We start from the raw sequence: 25207 nt of genomic DNA on the forward strand, positions 1-25207 counted from the left end.
TAAATATAGAAAATCAAAAAACATGCTGAAGCTCACAATGAGTAAGATAATTATAGGACAATATACTGGCCTCTGCTGGAAAAAGAACTTAGCATACCAGTATGAATACTTTTGCAGATATTGGTTTTATGAAAAATAGAGAAGAAGAAAAGAGATGAGAAAAGGATTTGGGCTATATATGTTTCGCTTTTAGACAGTAGTGCTGTAGCAGAGAGCTGTGTGTGTGCTACACAGGTCCAATGACATAGGATAACATACAACAAATTACTGAATGCGCATCAAAAATTGCAGTCTGTGCAGACTATACACAGAACAGCAGTGGACTTCCAGTCACCAGCACTCTGATAAGGATATATATGTGTGCTACCCAGATCTAAACAATTTGCTGTATAATCAAGCGTATTAAAAAATGCACATAATGTGTTATTATCTGTGCACACTGTATACAGAGCAGCAGTGGGTCCAATCAGATAGAATAGAAATTAATGCGCATCAAGGGTTGCCGTCTGCCGAATATACACAGAACAGCAGACGACTTGCGGTTATCAGCCCTATATACCAAAAATATCTATGTGTGCTACAGGACTATTCACATGCTGTCTTGTAAAACATATGTAATAAAATACACAGAGTATGTTGCTGTCTGTGCAGGATGTGCACAGAGCAGCAGTTGGCTTACGGTCACCAAAATTGGAGAGGGAAAGGCAGGTTAGGGCATTGTCATGTGCCCAGGCAGGAGCTGAAAGATCACTCCGTGTGTGGTCCCCCTCTCGGAAAATGCGTTTCGCCCAGACGGGCTTGTTCACTTCCGGGTTTAGGAGGGTGTGTGCAGCATGAGGTTTTGTAGCAGCTAATAAATGTGTACTGACCAATGGCTGGATGATATCCTGAACGCTGGGCTAAAGATAGCAGGCGCCGCTGTGGAGCGTCAGTCAGTTGTGGCAGCGACGGGGCGTGACGTGCAATGGGGGGCGGGGATTGTGCAGTCGCGAGACGCCATTCACTGACTGGCCGTGTGTACACATGTGATCAGGTGGCCCTGAAATGTCGCGAGATCCCGGGCGCCATCTTTGTGGATGGCTGTTGCCTATTATGTGAGCAGGTAAACCCTTGGCGCCATCTTGGATAATGGAAAAACAGCAGCGCAGGGAAGGGAAAGCTGATTAGAACATAAATGAGAGACAGAATTAGGGGAGCATTATGATGAGTAGGAGCCCTAGGTAGAGAGAAGGGTGACTGGGAATTAAAATGGCATGAAATAAAAATGGCATGAATTAAAAATGCATTAAAGATCAAAGCAAATTGGCAGATCAGTATTGCAAAAAATATATGAATACAATGGGAAATGATAAGGGAATAAAAGGGGTAAATAAATCATGCTAGTAAACATGGATGATAATTTGGGCTGAGGGTTAAAATAATAATAATGAAAAATGGAGTGTGTTCAAACTGAAATCTAAATTGCAGTGTAAAAATAAAGCAGCCAGTATTTACCCTGCACAGAAACAATATAACCCACCCAAATCTAACTCTCTGCACATGTTATATCTGCCCCAATTCCCCCCCCCCCCTGCAGTGCACATGGGCCCTCATTCCGAGTTGATCGCTCGCAAGGCGAATTTAGCAGAGTTGCTCAGGCTAAGCCTACGCCTACTGGGAGTGTATCTTAGCTTCTTAAAATTGCGACCGATGTATTCGCAATATTGCGATTACAAACTACTTAGCAGTTTCAGAGTAGCTTCAGACTTACTCGGCATCTGCGATCAGTTCAGTGCTTGTCGTTCCTGGTTTGACGTCATAAACACACCCAGCGTTCGCCCAGACACTCCCCCGTTTCTCCGGCCACTCCTGCGTTTTTTCCGGAAACGGTAGCGTTTTTATCCACACGCCCCGAAAACGCCGTGTTTCCGCCCAGTAACACCCATTTCCTGTCAATCACACTACGATCGCCGGAGCGAAGAAAAAGCCGTGAGTAAAAATACTATCTTCATTGTAAAATTACTTGGCGCAGTCGCAGTGCGATTATTGCGCATGCGTACTAAGCGGAATTTCACTGCGATGCGATGAAAATTACCGAGCGAACGACTCGGAATGAGGGCCATGGTTTTGTCCATTTGCTAACAAATTTGCTGCTGTGATAAAGTCTGAGGCCCTCATTCCGAGTTGATCGGTCGCAAGGCGAATTTAGCAGAGTTACACACGCTAAGCCGCCGCCTACTGGGAGTGAATCTTAGCTTCTTAAAATTGCGACCGATGTATTCGCAATATTGCGATTACTAACTACTTAGCAGTTTCAGAGTAGCTCCAGACTTACTCTGCCTGTGCGATCAGTTCAGTGCTTGTCGTTCCTGGTTGACGTCACAAACACACCCAGCGTTCGCCCAGGCACTCCCACCGTTTCTCCGGCCACTCCTGCGTTTTTTCCGGAAACGGTAGCGTTTTCAGCCACACGCCCCTGAAACGCCGTGTTTCCGCCCAGTAACACCCATTTCCTGTCAATCACATTACGATCGCCGGAGCGAAGAAAAAGCCGTGAGTAAAAATACTTTCTTCATAGTAAAGTTACTTGGCGCAGTCGCAGTGCGAACTTTGCGCATGCGTACTAAGCGGATTTTCACTGCGATGCGATGAAAAAGAACGAGCGAACAACTCGGAATGAGGGCCTGAGTTAGGCCCTTTATGTAAAAGAAAAGGAATTTATTCTGTGTCATTAACCTTAAGACAAACTTTTAAAATGTCCTGATAGGTTAACTACTTTAAGTATGGTTCTAACAGCTCTTTCATGCTTATAGCGCAGTTCTAGTCATTGATTTGTAGTGCATCACGCAGTGACATATTTGCCAACATTTTTTTTTAAAGTTTGCTGCCCGAAGCATTAATTTAAAAGGTGCTTCTCTCATTCCTTAGACAAATCAGCATACACATAAATTGTCACACTCGTCAGTAAGTCGGTGTCTTGTTTGATCATTCATGAAATAATGCTATCCTCTTTCCTTGTCTACCCCAAGGTTAAGAGCATGACCTCCTCTCAGGACACAGGAGCCTTTTCATTGGTAGCAGTGGCATTCCTTATATCCACATATTGTTGCTATAAGGAATCATTTATCAATGTATTCACGCCAGAACATTTCCAAAAAGCAACGGTTTACGCAAATACTAAAACCAGTACTTTTACACTGCCGGGTTCTGCCCCCGTAGGGCTGCTGAGACATTGCCTGGGACTCAGTACCAAAGGGGCCTGGCCTGTGGAGTTGGGCACAGACACTCACTTCATGGATGGTTTTCCTGTGTTGCACTTTGGTAGAGTATGCAGATGGGGGCGTGGTGGTGGCATTGTGGGGAGAGTGTCTATGCCTCCCTGGCCGGCATGTCGACAATGCGTTTTTACATTCACTTTGAATTGTAAGCCTAATTCTAACCCTAGCTGCAGTTTATGGTTATCATTAACCTAACCCTAATCAAATCCGATATTTTAAGATTTGAGCAATTTTATTTGCAGTGCGCATGCACCAAGTTTGATTACTGATGGCGGTGGCAGTGAAAATTTGAACGCAGATTGATTGACTGTCTGTGACTGTTTGTGGGAGGTAAAGTGGGGTGGCCAGTGGAACACAAGCATGTTGAGACCGTTTTGGGAGCCAGTCAGAACCAGGGACTGTCTTTATATGCAGTGGTTCTGGCCTCTGCGTCTTAGTTGTGACGGACATTCTGAGCAACCTTAGGGTTTCTGAAAGTTCCCATGGTGCAAGCAATATGTGTCCGATGGTGCATCTTTGTACGCAAGCTGAGGATCTGAGATGCAGGCGCTGTGCGTCTTCATCCAACTTCTTGTGGCTGTGGCATTAGCATATATTCTCGTACAAAGACACAGCAGCGAAGGGCATTGCCTCCATCTTTGAATCAGGCCATGTATGTTTCTACACCTAGGGGTATATTCAACTGAAGTCGAAAACTGCCGTCTGTCGAAAAGACGGCAGTTTTCGGCTTTTTAAGGTCGAATCCTGATTCAACCTATTCAATATTTTCGACAAGTCTATGAATTCGACTTGTCAAAAAGCACGTGGATCGGCAGAATAGCTGCTGACCCACGTGCTTGTGTCGAAAACGGGGCGTTTTGGCTCCCTTTTTGATCATCTCAGTCCAACATCAAAAGATGTTGGACTGAGATGTGTACCCAGAGGAGGAGAGAGGGGAGAGCCACAGGGAGACGGGGGACTACCGCGGGCAGCCAGAGGAGATCAGCGCTACAGCACAGCGCTGCAGCAGGATGTCACACAGCCGCGTCGCTTCCGGCAGCGTCCACCCGGCTCCAGCAAGCTTGCTGGAGCCGGATGGACACTGCCGTTAGGTCGGGTGGCTGTGTGACATCCTGCTGCAGCGCTACTGTAGAGCTGATCTCCTCTGGCTGCCGGCGGCTGTCCCCCGCTGGTCTCCCCTCGGCTCCCCCCCCCCCCTCCTCTGGGTCACTCATCTCAAATCAACTTGAAAACGTCGCACTGAGATGAGATTTGAATAGGGGTTATCGGATCCATTCCGACAAATGCACGTCGAAATGGATCCGACTTCAATTGAATATACCCCCTAGTTTTTTCCTTGGGCTTTAAAGAGTAACAGAATATTGTCTGTTTCTCTATCGTCCTAGTGGATGCTGGGGTTCCTGAAAGGACCATGGGGAATAGCGGCTCCGCAGGAGACAGGGCACAAAAAGTAAAGCTTTAGGATCAGGTGGTGTGCACTGGCTCCTCCCCCTATGACCCTCCTCCAAGCCTCAGTTAGATTTTTGTGCCCGGCCGAGAAGGGTGCAATCTAGGTGGCTCTCCTAAAGAGCTGCTTAGAAAAGTTTAGCTTAGGTTTTTTATTTTACAGTGAGTCCTGCTGGCAACAGGATCACTGCAACGAGGGACTTAGGGGAGAAGAAGTGAACTCACCTGCGTGCAGGATGGATTGGCTTCTTTGGCTACTGGACATTAGCTCCAGAGGGACGATCACAGGTACAGCCTGGATGGTCACCGGAGCCTCGCCGCCGGCCCCCTTGCAGATGCTGAAAAGAGAAGAAGGTCCAGAATCGGCGGCAGAAGACTCCTCAGTCTTCTTAAGGTAGCGCACAGCACTGCAGCTGTGCGCCATTGCTCTCAGCACACTTCACACGGCAGTCACTGAGGGTGCAGGGCGCTGGGAGGGGGGCGCCCTGGGAGGCAATGTAAACCTATTTTTTGGCAAAAAATACCTCACATATAGCCTCCGGGGGCTATATGGAGATATTTAACCCCTGCCAGAATCCGTTGAAGAGCGGGAGACGAGCCCGCCGAAAAAGGGGCGGGGCCTATCTCCTCAGCACACAGCGCCATTTTCCCTCACAGAAAGGCTGGAGGGAAGGCTCCCAGGCTCTCCCCTGCACTGCACTACAGAAACAGGGGGGCACTAATTTGGCGTTAGAAATATATAAAAAGATGCTATAAGGGAAAACACTTATATAAGGTTGTCCCTATATAATTATAGCGTTTTTTGGTGTGTGCTGGCAAACTCTCCCTCTGTCTCTCTAAAGGGCTAGTGGGTCCTGTCCTCTATCAGAGCATTCCCTGTGTGTGTGCTGTGTGTCGGTACGTGTGTGTCGACATGTATGAGGACGATGTTGGTGAGGAGGCGGAGCAATTGCCTGTAATGGTGATGTCACTCTCTAGGGAGTCGACACCGGAATGGATGGCTTATTTAGGGAATTACGTGATAATGTCAACACGCTGCAAGGTCGGTTGACGACATGAGACGGCCGACAAACAATTAGTACCGGTCCAGACGTCTCAAAAACACCGTCAGGGGTTTTAAAACGCCCGTTTACCTTAGTCGGTCGACACAGACACAGACACGGACACTGAATCCAGTGTCGACGGTGAATAAACAAACGTATTCCTTATTAGGGCCACACGTTAAGGGCAATGAAGGAGGTGTTACATATTTCTGATACTACAAGTACCACAAAAGAGGGTATTATGTGGGATGTGAAAAAACTACCTGTAGTTTTTCCTGAATCAGATAAATTAAATGAAGTGTGTGATGATGCGTGGGTTCCCCCCGATAGAAAATTATTGGCGGTATACCCTTTCCCGCCAGAAGTTAGGGCGCGTTGGGAAACACCCCTTAGGGTGGATAAGGCGCTCACACGCTTATCAAAACAAGTGGCGGTACCGTCTATAGATAGGGCCGTCCTCAAGGAGCCAGCTGACAGGAGGCTGGAAAATATCATATAAAAGTATATACACACATACTGGTGTTATACTGCGACCAGCGATCGCCTCAGCCTGGATGTGCAGAGCTGGGGTGGCTTGGTCGGATTCCCTGACTAAAAATGCATTTCTATATATGCGAGATGCACAGAGGGATATTTGCACTCTGGCATCAAGAGTAAGTGCGATGTCCATATCTGCCAGAAGATGTTTATGGACACGACAGTGGTCAGGTGATGCAGATTCCAAACGGCACAAAGGTGTATTGCCGTATAAAGGAAGAGGAGTTATTTGGGGTCGGTCCATCGGACCTGGTGGCCACGGCAACTGCTGGAAAATCCACCGTTTTTACCCTAAGTCACATCTCTGCAGAAAAAGACACCGTCTTTTCAGCCTCAGTCCTTTCGTCCCTATAAGAGTCATATTGCCCAGGGATAGAGGAAAGGGAAGAAGACTGCAGCAGGCAGCCCATTCCCAGGAACAGAAGCCTTCCACCGCTTCTGCCAAGCTCTCAGCATGACGCTGGGACCGTACAGGACCCCTGGATCCTACAAGTAGTATCCCAGGGGTACAGATTGGAATGTCGAAACGTTTCCCCCTCGCAGGCTCCTGAAGTCTGCTTTACCAAGGTATCCCTCCGACAAGGAGGCAGTATGGGAAAAAATTCACAAGCTGTATTCCCAGCAGGTGATAATCAAATTACCCCTCCTACAACAAGGAAAGGGGTATTATTCCACACTATATTGTGGTACTGAAGCCAGAAGGCTAGGTGAGACCTATTCTAAATCTAAAAAAATTTGAACACTTACAAAGGTTCAAATCAAGATGGAGTCACTCAGAGCAGTGATAACGAACCAGGAAGAAGGGGACTATATAGTGTCCCGGGACATCAGGGATGCTTACCTCCATGTCCCAAATTTGCCCTTCTCACTAAGGGTACCTCAGGTTCGTGGTATAGAACTGTCACTGTCAGTTTCAGACGCTGCCGTTTGGATTGTCCACGGCACCCCGGGTCTTTACCAAGGTAATGGCCGAAATGATGATTCTTCTTCGAAGAAAAGGCGTCTTAATTACCCCTTACTTGGACGATCTCCTGATAAGGGCAAAGTCCAGGGAACAGTTGGAGGTCGGAGTAGCACTATCTCGGATACTGCTACAACAGCACGGATGGATTCTAAATATTCCAAAATCGCAGCTGATCCTGACGACACGTCTGCTGTGCCTAGGGATGATTCTGGACACAGTCCAGAAAAAGGTGTTTCTCCCGGATGAGAAAGCCAGGGAGTTATCCGAGCTAGTCAAGAACCTCCTAAAACCAGGAAAAGTGTCAGTGCATCATTGCACAAGGGTCCTGGTAAAAATGGTGGCTTCCTACGAAGCAATTCCATTCGGCAGATTTCACGCAAGAACTTTTCAGTGGGATCTGCTGGACAAATGGTCTGGATCGCATCTTCAGATGCATCAGCGGATAACCCTATATCCAAGGACAAGGGTGTCTCTCCTGTGGTGGTTACAGAGTGCTCATCTTCTAGAGGGCCGCAGATTCGGCATTCAGGATTGGATGCTGGTGACCACGGAGGCCAGCCCGAGAGGCTGGGGAGCAGTCACACAAGGAAAAAATTTCCAGGGAGTGTGATCAAGTCTGGAGACTTTTCTCCACATAAATATACTGGAGCTAAGGGTAAATTTATAATGCTCTAAGCTTAGCAAGACCTCTGCTTCAAGGTCAGCCGGTATTGATCCAGTGGGAAAAACATCACGGCAGTCGCCCACGTAAACAGACAGGGCGGCACAAGAAGCAGGAGGGCAATGGCAAAAACTGCAAGGACTTTTCGCTGGGCGGAAAATCATGTGATAGCACTGTCAGCAGTGTTTCATTCCGGGAGTGGAAACTGGGAAGCAGACTTCCTCAGCAGGCACGACCTCCACCCGGGAGAGTGGAAACTTCATCGGGAAGTTTTTCCACATGATGGTGAACCGTTGGGAAATACCAAAGGTGGACATGATGGCGTCCCGTCTGAACAAAAAACGGGACAGGTATTGCGCCAGGTCAAGAGACCCTCAGGCAATAGCTGTGGACGTTCTGGTAACACCGTGGGTGTACCAGTCGGTGTATGTGTTCCCTCCTCTGCTTCTCATACCTAAGGTACTGAGAATTATAAGACGTAGAGGAGTAAGAACTATACTCATGGCTCCGGATTGGCCAAGAAGGACTTGGTACCCGGAACTTCAAGAGATGCTCACAGAGGACTTATGGCCTCTGCCGCTAAGAAGGGACTTGCTTCAGCAAGTACCATGTCTGTTCCAAGACTTACCGCAGCTGCGTTTGACGGCATGGCGGTGGAACGCCGGATCCTAAGGGAAAAAGGCATTCCGGAAGAGGTCATTCCTACCCTGGTCAAAGCCAGGAAGGAGGTGACCGCACAACATTATCACCACATGTGGCGAAAATATGTTGCGTGGTGTGAGGCCAGGAAGGCCCCACGAAGAAATTTCAACTCGGTCGATTCCTGCATTTCCTGCAAACAGGAGTGTCTATGGGCCTCAAATTGGGGCCCATTAAGGTTCAAATTTCGGCCCTGTCGATTTTCTTCCAGAAAGAATTGGCTTCAGTTCCTGAAGTCCAGAAGTTTGTCAAGGGAGTATTGCATATACAACCCCCTTTTGTGCCTCCAGTGGCACTGTGGGATCTCAACGTAGTTCTGGGATTCCTCAAATCACATTGGTTTAAAACCAGTCAAATCTGTGGATTTGAAGCATCTCACATGAAAAGTGACCATGCTCTTGGCCCTGGCCTGGGCCAGGCGAGTGTCAAATTGGTGGGTTTTTTCTCAAAAAAGCCCATATCTGTTTGTCCATTCGGACAGGGCAGAGCTGCGGACTCGTCCCCAGTTCTCTCCCTAAGGTGGTGTCAGTGTTTCACCTGAACCAGCTTATTGTGGTGCCTTGCGCCTACTAGGGACTTGGAGGACTCCAAGTTGCTGGATGTTGTCAGGGCCCTGAAAGTATAGGTTCCAGGACGGCTGGAGTCAGGAAAACTGACTTGCTGTTATCCTGTATGCACCCAACAAACTGGGTGCTCTTGCTTCTAAGCAGACTATTGCTAGTTGGATGTGTAATACAATTCAGCTTGCACATTCTGTGGCAGGCCTGCCACAGCCAAAATATGTAAATGCCCATTCCACAAGGAAGGTGGGCTCATCTTGGGCGGCTGCCCGAGGGGTCTCGGCTTTACAACTTTGCCGAGCGGCTATTGAGTCAGGGGCAAACACGTTTGTAAAATCCTACAAATTTGATACCCTGGCTAAGGAGGACCTGGAGTTCTCTCATTCGGTGCTGCAGAGTCATCCGCACTCTCCCGCCCGTTTGGGAGCTTTGGTATAATCCCCATGGTCCTTTCAGGAACCCCAGCATCCACTAGGACGATAGAGAAAATAAGAATTTACTTACCGATAATTCTATTTCTCGGAGTCCGTAGTGGATGCTGGGCGCCCATCCCAAGTGCGGATTATCTGCATTACTTGTACATAGTTACAAAAATCGGGTTATTATTGTTGTGAGCCATCTTTTCAGAGGCTCCGCTGTTATCATACTGTTAACTGGGTTCAGATCACAGGTTGTACAGTGTGATTGGTGTGGCTGGTATGAGTCTTACCCGGGATTCAAAATCCTTCCTTATTGTGTACGCTCGTCCGGGCACAGTATCCTAACTGAGGCTTGGAGGAGGGTCATAGGGGGAGGAGCCAGTGCACACCACCTGATCCTAAAGCTTTACTTTTTGTGCCCTGTCTCCTGCGGAGCCGCTATTCCCCATGGTCCTTTCAGGAACCCCAGCATCCACTACGGACTCCGAGAAATAGAATTATCGGTAAGTAAATTCTTATTTTTATTGTGTTTACAGAACATGCCCAGTCATTCATCCCTTTTTGGAATATGGAATTTACTTTTACCGTATTAGAAAAGTAAATATTGGACCTTTACCACTATATATGACACACTATAAAAGATAATATGCCAAATCTTTGTCACTGGTGCCTTAATTAGTACCTAAATCAATTTGATTTAACCATGTGTGCTCAGTCATGGATATCCTTAAATCCTGGACTGTTAGAGTTTCATGAGGACTGAGTTTGGGAACCACTGGAATATGCTGCAAAGTCCCGTTGACCCAGTTCTTATGCTTATTATGAAGCAGGATAATGATAACTCATCTAAAATGACTTTCAGTTGTTGTGTTTAGTGAGTCTATCCCCTACTTTTTTTAGTTGATACTGTATATTGTACAAATATGGTACAAATAAAACTTTACTTTACAAGGTATCATCCAGGTAGGGTATGACTCCCAAGGCTCTTGCAGCAAATCTGGATCTCTCTGCGGTATTTGGTGCCTGTGAAGTTCCTTGTTCCCTAGCTCATTACAGTAATAGGGATGTGATGGCTTCAATGGATATTATCGCCCATGTGCGTATTCGAGCCTGCATACCACACTGGGGGTAATTCAGAGTTGATCGCAGAGAGAGTTAAGGGGGGTACTCACGGAGCGATCGCTGCTTAAAATCTAAGCAATCTGACTAGATTGCTTAGATTTTAAGCACGATCGCTCCGTGTGTATCTTCCTTAGCGATAGCGATGCGCAGCCCCGCGCATCGCTATCGCTGCTGCTAGATTGGCCTGCATGCAGGCCAATCTAGCGGGTCGCTCACTTCACCCGCTGGGTGAAGTGAGCGCCCCCCCCGTCTCCCCCCGCCCGCTCAGCACAGATCGCGCTGTGCTGAGCGCCGGGAGAGATGTGTGCTGAGCGGTTCGCTCAGCACACATCTCTCTGCCATCGGCCATGTGTGCTGAGCGGTTCGCTCAGCACACATCTCTCTGCCATCGGCCAGTGAGTACTGGCCTTTAGATTTGGGTGGAGGATGTTAAAACTGAAATCTAAATTGCGGTGTTAAAATAAAGCAGCCAGTATTTACCCTGCACAGAAACAAAATAACCCACCCAAATCTAACTCTCTCTCTGCAAATGTTATATCTGCCCCACCTGCAGTGCACATGGTTTTGCCCAACTGCTAACAAATTTGCTGCTGTGATCATCTCTGAATTACCCCCACTGTCAGGGTACTTTGAAAACAGTGTTAGTGAACTAAAAAAGGGTTGTAGACTTGAAAGACAATGGAGGAACCTGTTAGAGGATAAGTTAGTACTAATCAAGTATATTGAAGAATATCAATCCACAATCACCCATAAGATAACAGATTTCCTGTCAATTGAGATCATGGCAGCATACAATAAGCCAGCCCGGCATGCCTACAGCCTGATGAATCACTCAAGATGCAATGAGTTTGCAAACTTTTTTGCAGATACACTAGGGTATTCAATTATCCACAAATTCGCGGCAATTTTTCGCCCGAAATTTTTTTGCGGCAATCGGGCGAAAATTGCCGCGAAAACGCTCCGTTTTTCGACCTATTTAATTCCAAACGGGTTTCACCTGAAAATTCTTGCAGTGAAAAGTGCAGGTGAAAATGGGGAAATAAGCCTGTACCCCAAAAAATGCTAAACTAACATAGGAAAACAGAAGAGAAGTGTGTTAGAGATCACATTAGAGAGTTTTTGGGGACTTAAATTGTGTGAAATGGCTGTTATATGCATTTAAAAAAAAAATGCAAAAAAATGATAGAAAGCAAGTTTTTTTGAGCAAAATAAATGCTCTCATTAAATTTGGGGTACATGAAAATGGGTATAAGTATATATTTGGGTCATTTTAGGGTACTTTGAAAAAAAGTGGAAACAGACCGATTACGCCCATCTGCAAGCCTAAAAACATCTGTCCCACTCATAAAGCACCCCAATATACCTGTCCCATACCTTGAATCCCAATTACCATCACTTTGTACTTTTTCACCCCAAAAATGACATGTCATTATTGGCCAATTAAAAATAATTAAAAACTGCAACGTGCCTAATTAGTCATTAAGGGGGGTGTCCCAGGAGTTCTGTACCATATCCAAACATTTTTAACTTAAAATAGTGACTTTTCCCAACTTTTCACCTGTTTCAGAGTAGGTGAAGTGAAATTAGTGAAAAAATGATCACCGATAAATTTTCCAGGAAAATTGAATAGGCTGTAATTGCGTTTCGCGGGAAAAGTCCGGTTTTTCGAGCGAAAACCAGACTTTACACGCGAAAAGTCCTATAACGCTGTTAATTGAATATACCCCACAGTATCTACACCCGGGCTGGAATCCCCACAGTGCCATCAAAGAAGTGACCAATTTCAAAGCCTGCCAATGTAAGCCATCTGTTTTCATGGACCACTTTTGACCAAGTGGATGTAGAAGACATTCTTGAAATTACCCAAATGTTGCGTCCCACCAACTGTGATCTGGACCCTGTCTCAACCAAGATTCTAATAATGTGTATGACCCTAATTGGCCCTATATTTGCAAAAATAGTTCAGTGCTCTTTGCAGACATGCATTTTTCCTGAACCACTAGAGAAAGCAATTGTTATAGACGGCATGACTACCTATAGACCAGTATCAAACCTTCCTTTTCTAGGAAAGGCTATTGAGAAAGTGGTTGTAACTCAACAAGAAACCCACCTATCAACCAATATTTATATCAATAAATATTTATGATCCATTCCAGTCAGGATTCAGTACAAGACATAGCACTGAAACAGCACTGGTATGCATGCTTAATGATTTTCTGATGGCAAGAGACAGAGGTGACTGTTCAATTTTTTTTTATCCTGGTTCTCGCTGCAGCATTTGATACCATGGACCATGGGATTCTTATTGAGCGCCTGAAAAATTTCTGTGGACTGGATGGCACAATCCCTAACTGTTTCTTCTCGTCAGGTCACAGAAAATATCTTCTGAGGTATACTCTACATCACCAGTTCCACTGCCATGTGGTGTTCCACAGGGTTCTATAATATCTCCCATGCTTTTTGCAATATACATGCTACCACTGGATGAAATAATCATGGCCTGGCCTACCACTGCTATGCAGATGATATACAACTGTACCTACCCTGTGCTCCAGGCACTGAGAACCCGGTAACAACAAAAAATTTATGTTTTAAGCTCCATGAGTGGATGAGTTCCAGTTGTCTGCAACTGAATCCTGATAAAACAGGTCCTTACGATAGGTCAAAGAACATAACTGTAGCATAGCCAAGCAACAGGCCTTATGCTGAGGGGTTCACAATTTCAAAACACTGAACATGTGCGGAATCTTGATGTTTTCCTGGATAGTTGCTTGACACTTAAACATCATGTATCAGCTACAATCAACTCCTCATTCTTTCATCTGACGAACATAGCCAGAATCAAGCACTTAATTCCCTCAGAAGATTTACCTGAAGTCATACATGCATTTATATCGTCATGCCTAGACTACTGCAACTACTCCAAGTATACGTTGGACTCCCAGCAAAAGAATTGCACCACTTGCAGCTGGTATAAAATGCAGCTGATAGGCTACTACCCAACCACCCACATAACCTCCATTATGTACTTCCTTCACTGGCTGCCTGTAAAATGGCAAATCTTATCCAAGATTGGCTTACTGACTTTCAAAACCCTACATGACCAGGGCCCAAAGTATCTGAAGCAGCTTCTGATTTCTTATTGTCCCACTCGATTACTGCGATCTGTGGATGAAGAACTATTAGCAGTAACTAGAATCTCCCTGAATTCATATGGGGATCGAGCTTTCAGCGTTGCAGCTCCGAATCTATGGAACTCACTTCCCCCGCACAGTTTGAGAAGCTTCCATTCTAGAATCCTTCAAAAACAGACTCAAGACTTACCTGTTTACTCAGCATTTCACTAATGTCCCTTGTTAAGCTTATTTTGTGTTATAAAGGCAAATGTAAAGCAGTTCGAGTCCTATTGTGAGAAAAGTGCTACATAAATAACATTATTATCATTATTATATTAAGCAGATAGATGTTCATTTTATGATACAACATACTGTATATCAAATAGTAAGGCTACTGCGTCTGCCAGATCAAACCCTTATTTGCAACACAACTGGAGTTGTACAGAATGCAGCTTATACACTGCAGCACCAAAGCATAAATATGAGAAAATGTTTCAAAATAGATCAGGCACCATTCAAAATTCTGAGAGCAGCTTACATTTAGCTTATATAGAAACAATAAATCTATATTACCATTGAAGTCAGGCAGACAATGCATCTATACTAGCATTGATATTAAACATGTAATGCACATATTTACGGCTGTATATCATTTGTATCTGTCTTCTCTGTGGTAAAACAGATCTTAGGTTGACAGTTTATATTGTATACTAATGGGCACAGCAGACACCTTGAGTCGATTCTGTCAGGGGTCCTAGGAAGATCAATGGACACATAATAAGATGGTATGAGAAGTACCGTGCATCCCCTTCTGGTGAAAGGGGATATGTGGGTTTGTAGACCTGGAGAGGGTGTGTGTCCAGACCTCTAGGGGAAGAGATGAGAAGCCATGCCTGCCGCTGCTAACACAACTTGGTGCCCGTGACCAGGAGACGTCTGAGGGTAATGGTCAGACGCTCGTGCTGCTGGATGCGCTGAGCTGAAACCGCTGTAGCTGCCGTCACCATGGAGAGGGGAAGACGTGTTTCGGCCGTACCGCCGGGCTTTGTAACTTCCTGTTAGTGCCTGCTCCACCCACGCTGCGACCCTTGATGAATAATACGGTATTGCTGCCCTGCTAGTAAATCGAAAGTGTGTACAAAGTCGCAGATCATTCGATTTTCACAGTTCTGCGTAACCCAAAAATGTCCGTGACGTACTCGTGTTTCAGTTGCCACACTCCTGTTGCTGCCCACAAATGGTCCCTGTCTGCCAATCACTGTGCAAATAAATTCGCTTTGATATTTGACTCTCTCCACAAGACCATCACGGCATATGCGCAGTGCGGCAGACACGTGCACAGTCAGCTGATTGCATACAACTCTGGATCAGGCCCTATGTAGATGTTATTTTCCATGCAAGACAAAAACTGGTCAGTTCTTGTTTTTTTACTATATTTTAGCCATTTCCCCAACTGGAAAGAAAAGAGGAAATAATTGGCACTGTCAGTCAGTAGCAGCTGATTCAGGGGAGGGTGCCAGTCTCCAATATTAATATATACAGCAAAGAGGAAAGGTCAACCGCATTACCAATAAACAGTGGAAGGTATACCAGAAAAAAATAAAATGTGTACTAAGTAACTGATAATTAGGCTTGCCATACTGTCCCTTTAAACCGGGACACTCATGACTTACACAGGTTCCGTGACAGGCTGACTTCAAGACTGTATTTCCCCTGTGTTAAGCAGCTAGAAAACCTGTGTAATTTATGAGTGCCCCTGTCTTAAGGGGATATTATGGTAAGCCTATTGATAGTAAATACCAAAAAATATGTAATAAATGAAATAGACGTAAAATTTCTGGTTACGTTTATTAAGATTACGTTGAACCTCAGCCAGATAAAAAACCATTGACAGCATCTCTAGCTGTACGTAATGATTTAAATATAGCTTTATCAGTTGGGTTGGTTTTATGCGCTGTTTCTAATTTAGCAACTTCGGATTCAGCATGCTCAAATTTTTCCTATAGTCTTTCTTAAGTTTAGCCGCAATCTGTATCGCAGGACCCCTAACCACCGATTTTAAGAGCGCACCAAAAATTAAAAATGGATGTTTCCTCAGGGGAGTTAACACCTAAGTAGCAATCTAGGGAGGATTGAATGGCCAGTTTAGCCTCTGGCTGATGGACACTCTGTTTACCCAAGCTCCAAGGGCCAGGAGATGTCCTCCTCTTCGATATCTCACACGAGTAAGGGCGACTGATCGGACCTTGTCATGGGAAGAATAGTTATCTTATTAATAGACACTAAGGTCCACTTATCGGATAATGCTAGGTCTATTCTACAGTGCGTTCCATGAAAAAGAGAATAAAACGTCAAATCTTTCTCTAGTGGATGCTTCACTCACCATATATAAAACAGATCGTATTCCGCTAATAGGTGACGAAACCCCTTAGCAAGATCAAAGGGCTGACTGGAGAGTGGAGCTTGACTAGTGGGTCCAAAACCATATTAAAATCTACCATCATTAACAGAGTGCCCTTAACATGCTGTTGCATTTTAGAACAGAGTTTCCTGCAAAATGATAGCTGCTTAGTGTTTGGAGCATAACAAGCTACTAATGTAACCTCTACGTTCTTGAGAAGCCCAGTTAAGATCAGGTATCTCCCTTCAGGGTCACAGTATTGTGATATGAGGGTAAACGCACACTGATGCGAGATTAGAATTGCTACCCCAGCTTTCTTCACTGTGCCATTAGCCTAAAACAAAGAGGAAATCTCATTACTAAACTGAGGTGGGGCAGATTTTTTAAAATGCGTCTCCTGCACCGCAACTATCTGTGCTTTTAATTTTATAAAAATAGTTCAAAGCTACTCTCCTTTTGTTAGGGGAGTTAAGCCCCTTTGCATTTATAGATACAATATTAACCATAATCAACAATGATGAAAACCTGAACACCACGATCAACACACGGTCATATACAATAAAAGTCAGACATCTGGCAAGTTAAAAGATTAAAAGGTAATGAATGAGAGAAAAGAACCAAGATAGAAAAAAAGAAAAAGAATAACATCAACCCCTCTGGGGGGCATGTTCGTACGCCTTACCATGGCAAATCTAAGCAAAACAGTTGGGGGTAGTGGCTGAACCACCGTCGCCCGGGGACAGCATGCTAGCTGGAAATTTCTCATTACATAAAATCTGTTACTGCATACCTCCGAGACAATGAGAGAAGAAGTTTAATAATGTACGACACATTTGGAGTAACATATAAAACTTTCAATTACACTCCTGTCTCTAAAAGTATCTGAGGAACAATAAAAAAAGAGAGAAAACTATCTCTTTGAAACCATCCAGAGATATAGTAACTGTTAACTACAGTAATAACCAATGAAGCCTATTGGAAGAAAAACATAGCGTACACAATAAAACAATCTAGAACAGAAAGAATCATAGAACGATTAAACTATGATGTACTGCAGACATATTGTATAATGTATTATTATGTATTATGATTTAGACCCCACCATAGACCAGTCTCGCTGAAGTCCACAGTCAGGAGATGAAGCAGTAAGAGTCTGCAATATTCCATTTTCAAAAGAATGTTTTGCCCTCTTCCAAGTTGGCAATCAGGGTAGTGGAGCCATCACGCGAGACAAGTAGTTTTGTCAGAAAGCCCCATCTATATGAAATATTCTCCTTACGAAGAACAGATATGATCGGGAAAAAAGAACGGCTTTTAAATAAAGTTGCTTGAGAAAAATCACAGAAGACTTGAATAGGGCCCAGAATTCCCGATGCATCCGCTGACACTCTAGCAGATTTTAAAATCAATTCTTTGACGTGGAAGTAGTGCACCCTCATCAGAACATCCTGTGGAACACCATCAGGGGCTATCCTAGCTTTAGGGAGCCTTTGGATACGATCTCTGAGGAGATCCATCAGCCTAGTCGAAGGTAAAGTTTCATGAATAGATCCACTGAAAAGTCATTCAAGCTACTGTTAGAGACAGTTTCGGGGGCTCCACGTAACTTTAAATTATTGCTGCGAGGTCTGTCTTCTAAATCTGAGACTTTACCCCAAAGGGCCGCCACCTCAGCTTGTAAAGTCTCATGTGAAGCGTTAAGTTCATTATGTGAACCAACCACCTCTCCCATTTTGTTTTCAAGGTGGTCCGTGCGCCCACCTAAATCATCTATCGACTGTTGGCTAGAATGAAAAGTAGCCCAAAAGTCCGTTGCAACTTCCTCTTTAAATTGCGATAGCAGGCGTTTCATAGTTCCCACCGTAAGGGCGTCGGCATCGCCAATAGGACCCAATGATCCATCTTGTAGAACTGGGGATGAAGAGCAGCTTTTAGACAATGCGGCAAATGAGTCTCTTAGAGATAGATGCCCCTTAATTTTTAGCTTTGGAAGTCTGTGGGGAGGGTTTAAAGAAGGCCACTTGAGATACCGACTTAGTAGCTTTAAATTTTTTAGGAGGCATAGCGAGGGTGCACCACTGAAGCGAGCACAGTAAAAAGAAGCTTCGAGATATTCGAACAAAAATAGCTCCACTGAGTAGTTTAATATCATCACACAAGTAAATCGGACAAAGGGAGGAGGTCAGTTAGTCACATTACCGCATTTCCATTCCAATTCCAGCACTTGTATTAAAGCACAGGGATTAGGGGTGTCCTAGCATCGTAAGCCCACTAGATGTCTTTCCAGGGCAAAAATATGGCAAGGCACAGTTTTATAAATAATAAAGGAGAAGCTGTAGTAAAATATGAAAGCGACCAACTGCAATTCAGGGAACCTTCCCCACTCACTTGAAGGGCACAATAGAATCCAAATAGCTAAATAAGGGGATTGCAGCTTACCGGAGCCCCACAGCTCTCTGCACCTTGCTGGACCCGGGTCATGGGTGACAGGGGGTCCCCACCCTTTCCTACCACTCACCAGACTGCCGCCAAGCGCTCCCTTCGCCGTCACGGAGCACAGCCTGGCGATATCAGGGACTCCGGACCCCGAATTTCCAGCTGCGGTAGGCTGCAATCCGCGGGAGCGCGATAAGAGCACTCCCCGATTTTGCAGACCTGACAGATCACTCTCGGCAGGCTGGGCAGTGTATCAGGTGAGTGTGGAGTGGATACAAGGGCTCTCCGACAGATTTATAAGCTCCGCTATCCCGGAGCTCTCACAGGACACGTCTAGCCAGAATGGTGTCCAAGCCATACCCCAAAAGCTATTTTTTTTTACTGTTTCCTAAGGAGTGGGGCTGGCTACACCCCCTGTATTGACCATGCAGGTTTTTCTGTTCAGTTGCAAGACTGAAAATGAGACGTGGTTATTTCTATAGAAATCACTACGTATTTTTTCACGCACCTCCAGAGCAAGCCTGATTCTTCCTAAAATCTGGGTTTTTAGCTCTAAAACCACACCATTTTTTTAATTGGATACCACGGTTATCAGGACCATACATACACGTCATAATCTAAAATTGGGCGCAAGATTTTTACCTAGCTAAACCTCACTCCCAATTGAATTACGCCCTTTCTTTCACACTCTTACCTCTGATCTACACCTCACCTTGGCTCGGGTAACCTCTTACTCCATTCACAAAGCTTTTCCTGTGCTGGTCATATGGAATTCCACTGTTTGATCAGACCCTCCCCCAGCCGTCATATCTTTAATTCTCTCTAAATAAACAGTTTCCCTACTACCACCTCTTTCATAACTGTCCCAGTCTTCCTCTTCTTATATGTCCTCATCACCTTTTCCTTTCATGTCTACTTTTAAAGGGATGTAGTTAAAATGCCACTGGCCAAAGGTCGCGCTTCCTGCAAGCCACTGGGTCCTAGTGCCCAGGGGCTATATGGCTCCGAATGTATGTCCACAGGAGTGCCCAATGCGATTGCAGGGGCTCGCCCAGACCTAGAAATAGCACTGACCTGTCTCGTGGAGTAAGAATGGTTAGCTTAATAGAAAAACATTTGATATCGCCGGCACTAACAATAATATGCTGCAAATCTGTGTGTATATAGCAAATACAAAAAGGGGGTTTTGTCATATTTTGATCAAAACATTTAAGTTGGAAGCTCATGTCAAGGGACCCCAATATTATGCAAGTCCCTAACCTATATGCTCAGCACACCATTACATTGCAGTTACATGTACTCCGTCCCAGATAGGGGATCGGTGTGGGATACCGGCTGTCACTATACCCACAGCGGCATCCTGGCTTCCAGATTATCTACAGCGGGGCAAGTGCATCGAGGCCCTTTGCGGGTGCAGTGGCTTGCTTCGCTAACCATAGGTTCTATTATCTCTCTTTGGGTGTCGTGGACACCCTTAGAGGGAGAATCGCCATCCTTGCCGGTATTCCGACGGCAGGATTGTACCCCTGTTGGAATGACGGCATTGGTATTGTGACCGCCGGGATCCCGAGGGGTGGTATTTTAAACGCATACCCCAGAAAGAGAGGGGAATATATATGCAGGGCTGGCTGTGAGCCAAACGCGGTGTGTAGTGTGCAAAAAGTTCAAATTTTGATTTGTCGGTCCAAAGCACCCTATGCCACTGTTCCTTATGCTTCTTAGCCCATGCGTACCTTTTTGCTATGTTTTTTAGCATGTAGAAGTGGTTTTCTTACCACAGCCCTACCAGAAGGCCATATTCCTGCAAGTGACTGGCCACCGTCGGACACAGGCTGGGATCGACTTTTCCGCAACTCCCTTCCTATTTCCGGAGCTGTCAAACATCTGTTATGCTTGCTAGTAGTCACAATGAAGTTGTCCTCACGAACAGTTGTTGTTTTTTGATGACCAGTTCATTTTCTTGCAACATTTTGACCCTTTTTCGTTCAATAGCCCGACGCACGACCCCAACGGATACCATAAAACCGTCTGTGGATTTATTTATTAACAGTTTCTTATATAGCGCAGCATATTCCGTTGCGCTTTACAATTATGAGGGCGCTGATGGCCAGATGTGGACAGGTAATTATTATTATTTTTTATATGGGGGGGGGGAGTTGTGTTTGTCATTATGACTTTTTTATTTTGTAACGGGGGGAGGGCTAGGGGGGTGAGGTTGGTGCTGCTTCGGCAGTTGGGAGGCCCCAACAGAAATGAGGCAGTGACATGATGGCGGGCGACTGATAATGTTGTGCCTAGGGACGATCTGACCCCTAAATTCGCCCCTGGACACTTGATGGGCTAAATCTTTAAAAATCTTGAAAAACTAGTCTGTCCCTGACATTTGGGGCAGTTGCTAACTACAGTGTGCATACAGTAAACAAGGAAAGTAGAAATGCTGTATGCGCATATGCATGTTACTGATGCTACTGTATGTTTTTAGTGCAAGCTTGCACCTTTCAGCAGTGTTCGAAAACAACTCTCTGTAAGTGGCATTTGTATCCATCAATTCTCCAATGCGTTCTATACTCTGTTAAATATGAAGTCATTAAGTAAATGGTAAAATGTTTGTTTTCAAACACTTGAAAACAACATTTATGACTGATGTTGTGACGTTGGATCTGATTCAAAGTCACAGCATGAACAGTGTATGTGGGGGGTGCTTGGCTGGTCAAACATGGGCACGGCGCTAGCATTGTGGTCATGTCACAGCCAGCAATTGCATCATTGGTAGACGCAATTTCATTGGCCCCCAGAGTCTCTCAGTTCTGATGGACATTCTGAGCAGCCATACAGTTCGTCAGATGTTTCGATGGTGCAACCGTACAACTTAAAGCTGCTGTGGCATTAGCAGAATGTCTCAGTTATGCTGCATACAAAGACGCAGTTATGACAGGATTAGGGTACATCTCTGATTCGGGCCTATATGTTTTAACATTGACTTACGGTATATTTCTATTATTCCGTTGTCTGTGGTTTGACACTTGCGTCAGCGAAACTGGAACTCCTAACATTTTAGAATTAATGCAATTAAGAAAGAGGGAGGAATATAAATATTTTTAGCAGTTTTTTTTATTTTTTAAATACATTTGAAAGTAAACAAGGCTAATAATTATTTTTTCTTGATAATTTATTAGAGGCATGTTCAAGTCCACCCCATCCCATAACTAGAAGAATTGCAATAGACCAAGCCTAGACTCTCCATGCCTCAGGTGATACACAGTGCCTGTTCTTGATATAAGTGGCAGGCATTACTACCTGCATAGTTATCACTCTGGTCACAGTTTCTGATAGGATTGCAGCCTGTTTTTGTCCAATCACCTTTTGGTAATACTTGGGCGATGGTTCTGCAAGATTCTGGGTTGTTAGAGATGGACGATATTACGTGGCGTACAAGGGTAAAAGGTGGGTTTATATCCTAATTTTGTGTCTGCTGACTGGTGAGGAAACTTTTTTTTCTGCCTTTAAATAGTTAAACAGCTATCTTGTGTTGCTGAGGTTGCATTTTTGCAGTTGCAAGTTACAGCATAACCCATACATTGTTGAAACAATCTTAATGTAAAATATGTGCTGGAATATTTGGCATTTTTCAGAAGGTACAACGTGCACATGTGACTGTATAAATAACATAATGTACAGTCATTTTTTTCCTTTCATAAATAAAGCAATATACTGTATACAGGTGCATATCAATATACAGTATACAGGTGCATATTTTTGAATTGTTATGAAGAACTCACCTGAATGCCTTGCTGTTGGAGACGCACTAGTTTTGTAACCATGATTTAATAATTTATTTTATAACATTTTACTAGGAAATAGTATTTTGTTTATTAATCATATATTGACTAAAGACCCCCATACATCTAAAGTCCATTTCTCTGATTCCCCGACCTGACCACTACCGTCAATCTGCTGTTCGGAACCTCTGATCAGTGTCCTTCGATGATTGGCAATCCATCAGGAAATCTGGAAATTCTTCATTTTAAAAATTTCTGATTTGCTGATCCAGACCATTTTCTGTCAGAAGTAGGGAATCGAGATTTTTAAGCATGTTTAATATTCATAGCTCCCCAAGCTGGCCGTCAAGGGATCGGGACGCAATTTCTCGGTAATGTATGTGGGTTATATATATATATTTCAAGTTACGTTTATTAAGAATTTAAGATCACAAACATCATGAACAATAACAATATATCTACTATACACATAAACTGAGAGCACAGTGCATACCTCGCAATTTTTATAGGTTTAAATTGACACTTTATTAACCCTTCTTTGAACTATAGAAATCCCACCCTAAACTTGCCCATTCCACTCAACTATACCACTATTTACTTGAGGCTACATCTAATTTCTGATAAGCCCTACCCCTCACAAGGCTATTAAATTGGGACAGTCATAACAAAATTGGGATTATTGGGAGGTATGTTTTGTAAAGTATAAAATCCATTACTCACTTCTTATTCTTCTGAAGCTCTCTGCTGCATTGTTAACCACTCTCTTCTCATACAAGCACTATTGTCCCCATGTATTCAGGACACTGTGCTATTCTGGTTCTCAAATTACTTGTTCACTGTTCACTTCTCTTGATCCACCTCCTCTCCATTTACTTTATCAGTTGGAGTCCCGAAAGACTCATTCCTAAATCCTCTACTTTTCTCTATCTATATTACCTCTCTTGGAAAAATCAGATCTTTCAGAGTTCAGTATCAACTGTTTGTGGATCATACCCAAGTTTACCTACCCTCTTTAGATCTCTCACCATCTGTAAACCAATCGAAAAGTAGATTTTGTCAGGCACTGATTGCCTATTTGGTCATGGGTTTCTTCCTTTTTCCTCCAGTTTTCTCACGTGAGGAGGGGGGCCCCACGCAATTTTTTTCTTAATTTTTAACCCATTCCCACCCTTTCCCACTGAAAAACATGCTCTGATCTCTCCATAATATTTTAGTCAGTAAAAAAAATATATATTCTTTTAAAAAATATATTAAATAATACTTGTGGCTCCTAATAGACAAACCCAAGTAGATAATCCCTTCTAATATAAATAGATATGCTATTAGCAACACAAAAAAACATGTTTTAAAATTTTTTATTAGATCCCGCCAGCAAAATGAGGCGGACTGAAATTGACGAAATTACTGGCGAAAAGCACTGTTGTCGAATCGACATTCTTCAATTGAATATACTTTTGTCGAAAAGCCGCATTTTTACCATTGCAGACATGTCGAATTTGACAACTGTCGAATTGCAAAAAGTCGAATTTGAAACGGACGTTTTTTTGTCGAAAAGTACTGTATTGCATTGTCAAATCATTTTTTGTGTGTCGAAAATGCCCCGTTTTACGACATTTGCGGCAATTCGAACGCAATTGCATAAGGCCCTTTGTCTCTCACAATGGGCGAAATGCACCAAGGTACAAAATTCGTCCAAACCTCCGAAAATGCAGTTTTCGGAGGTTTGGTTGCTTACCGCATATTCACCAAGCCCCAGAATGTGATAGATTCCAACTCTATCCCTCCCAGCACCTACCATGGTGCGCACATCATCCCACTCAGACAGGACTCTGGGTCATAAACCCAGAAGCTCTATCATTGCAAAGGACAGCTCTTGGCGCATGAGCTGTCCTTTGGGATTTCCACTAGCATACGGCATTAATAAACACCGTTATACATGTGAAGAGTGGCGGGATGCATCGCAAACAAAATGCAATGCTTGATGCATCCCGCCCCCAGCCTTGTTTCATTATTGTTCTGTTCCCAATTGTAAGGTGCAACAGAATTTGTTGGTGCTATTAAATTAATGTTTGTTATTAAAATTAAATGATGCTATTTTACAGTATATGTTTGCTTGCCATACTTACTGTATATGACTGTTCTTTTGTATGGAAGTTTATTGTCATTTAGTATGCTTGTCCACTGTAAAATATCAGAATTGGCAAAAGTAACCATTCAGCGCGTCAAAGCTCTGCCTGGGTGTGGCAATTGCTGGTAATTAGGAAATCAAATTCACTGCTAAGGGGGAGACACGGGGATAAAATGTGTGTTAGACTAGGCTAGTATAATATGTTTCCATGAGATACAGGATAACATACTTGTTTACCAAATGTGTGTTCAAAGCAGGGACATAGGCTAGTACGGGATGCAGTTAATATACCGGCTGTCAGGATCCCGATGCCGGAATCCCGACAGCCGGTAAAATGACGGCAGACAGAATATCGACCGCTCCCTGGTATTCCCACTCGGGTGGTGGTTCCACGCCACCACCCACGGAAGAATAAAACCCATGGCGAGCGAACCTCACTGCCGGTATTGCAGCTGGCTGGATGCCGCTGTCGTGGTCCTGACAGCCAGCATCTTGTCAGCCGGAATATCATACTGAACCCGGCTGGTATAATCTGTTTTCAGGGCCAGAGGCTGATATAATATGTGTTCATGAATACAGGCCACAGAATGGTATAATGTGTGATGGAAGTATAGGCAGGCTGGCAATATGAATGGGGCA

At 44.3% G+C, this 25207-nt stretch overlaps 1 protein-coding gene across 1 annotated transcript in view; it reads left to right on the plus strand.

Annotated features, from left to right (window-relative positions):
* Positions 1-25207, plus strand: part of FNDC3B (fibronectin type III domain containing 3B) — a 617129-nt gene that overhangs the window by 66196 nt on the left and 525726 nt on the right. The gene's annotated exons all lie outside the window — the stretch shown is intronic.

Source organism: Pseudophryne corroboree, chromosome 4 (assembly GCF_028390025.1).
Source record: "Pseudophryne corroboree isolate aPseCor3 chromosome 4, aPseCor3.hap2, whole genome shotgun sequence".
NCBI classification, from domain to species: domain Eukaryota; kingdom Metazoa; phylum Chordata; class Amphibia; order Anura; family Myobatrachidae; genus Pseudophryne; species Pseudophryne corroboree.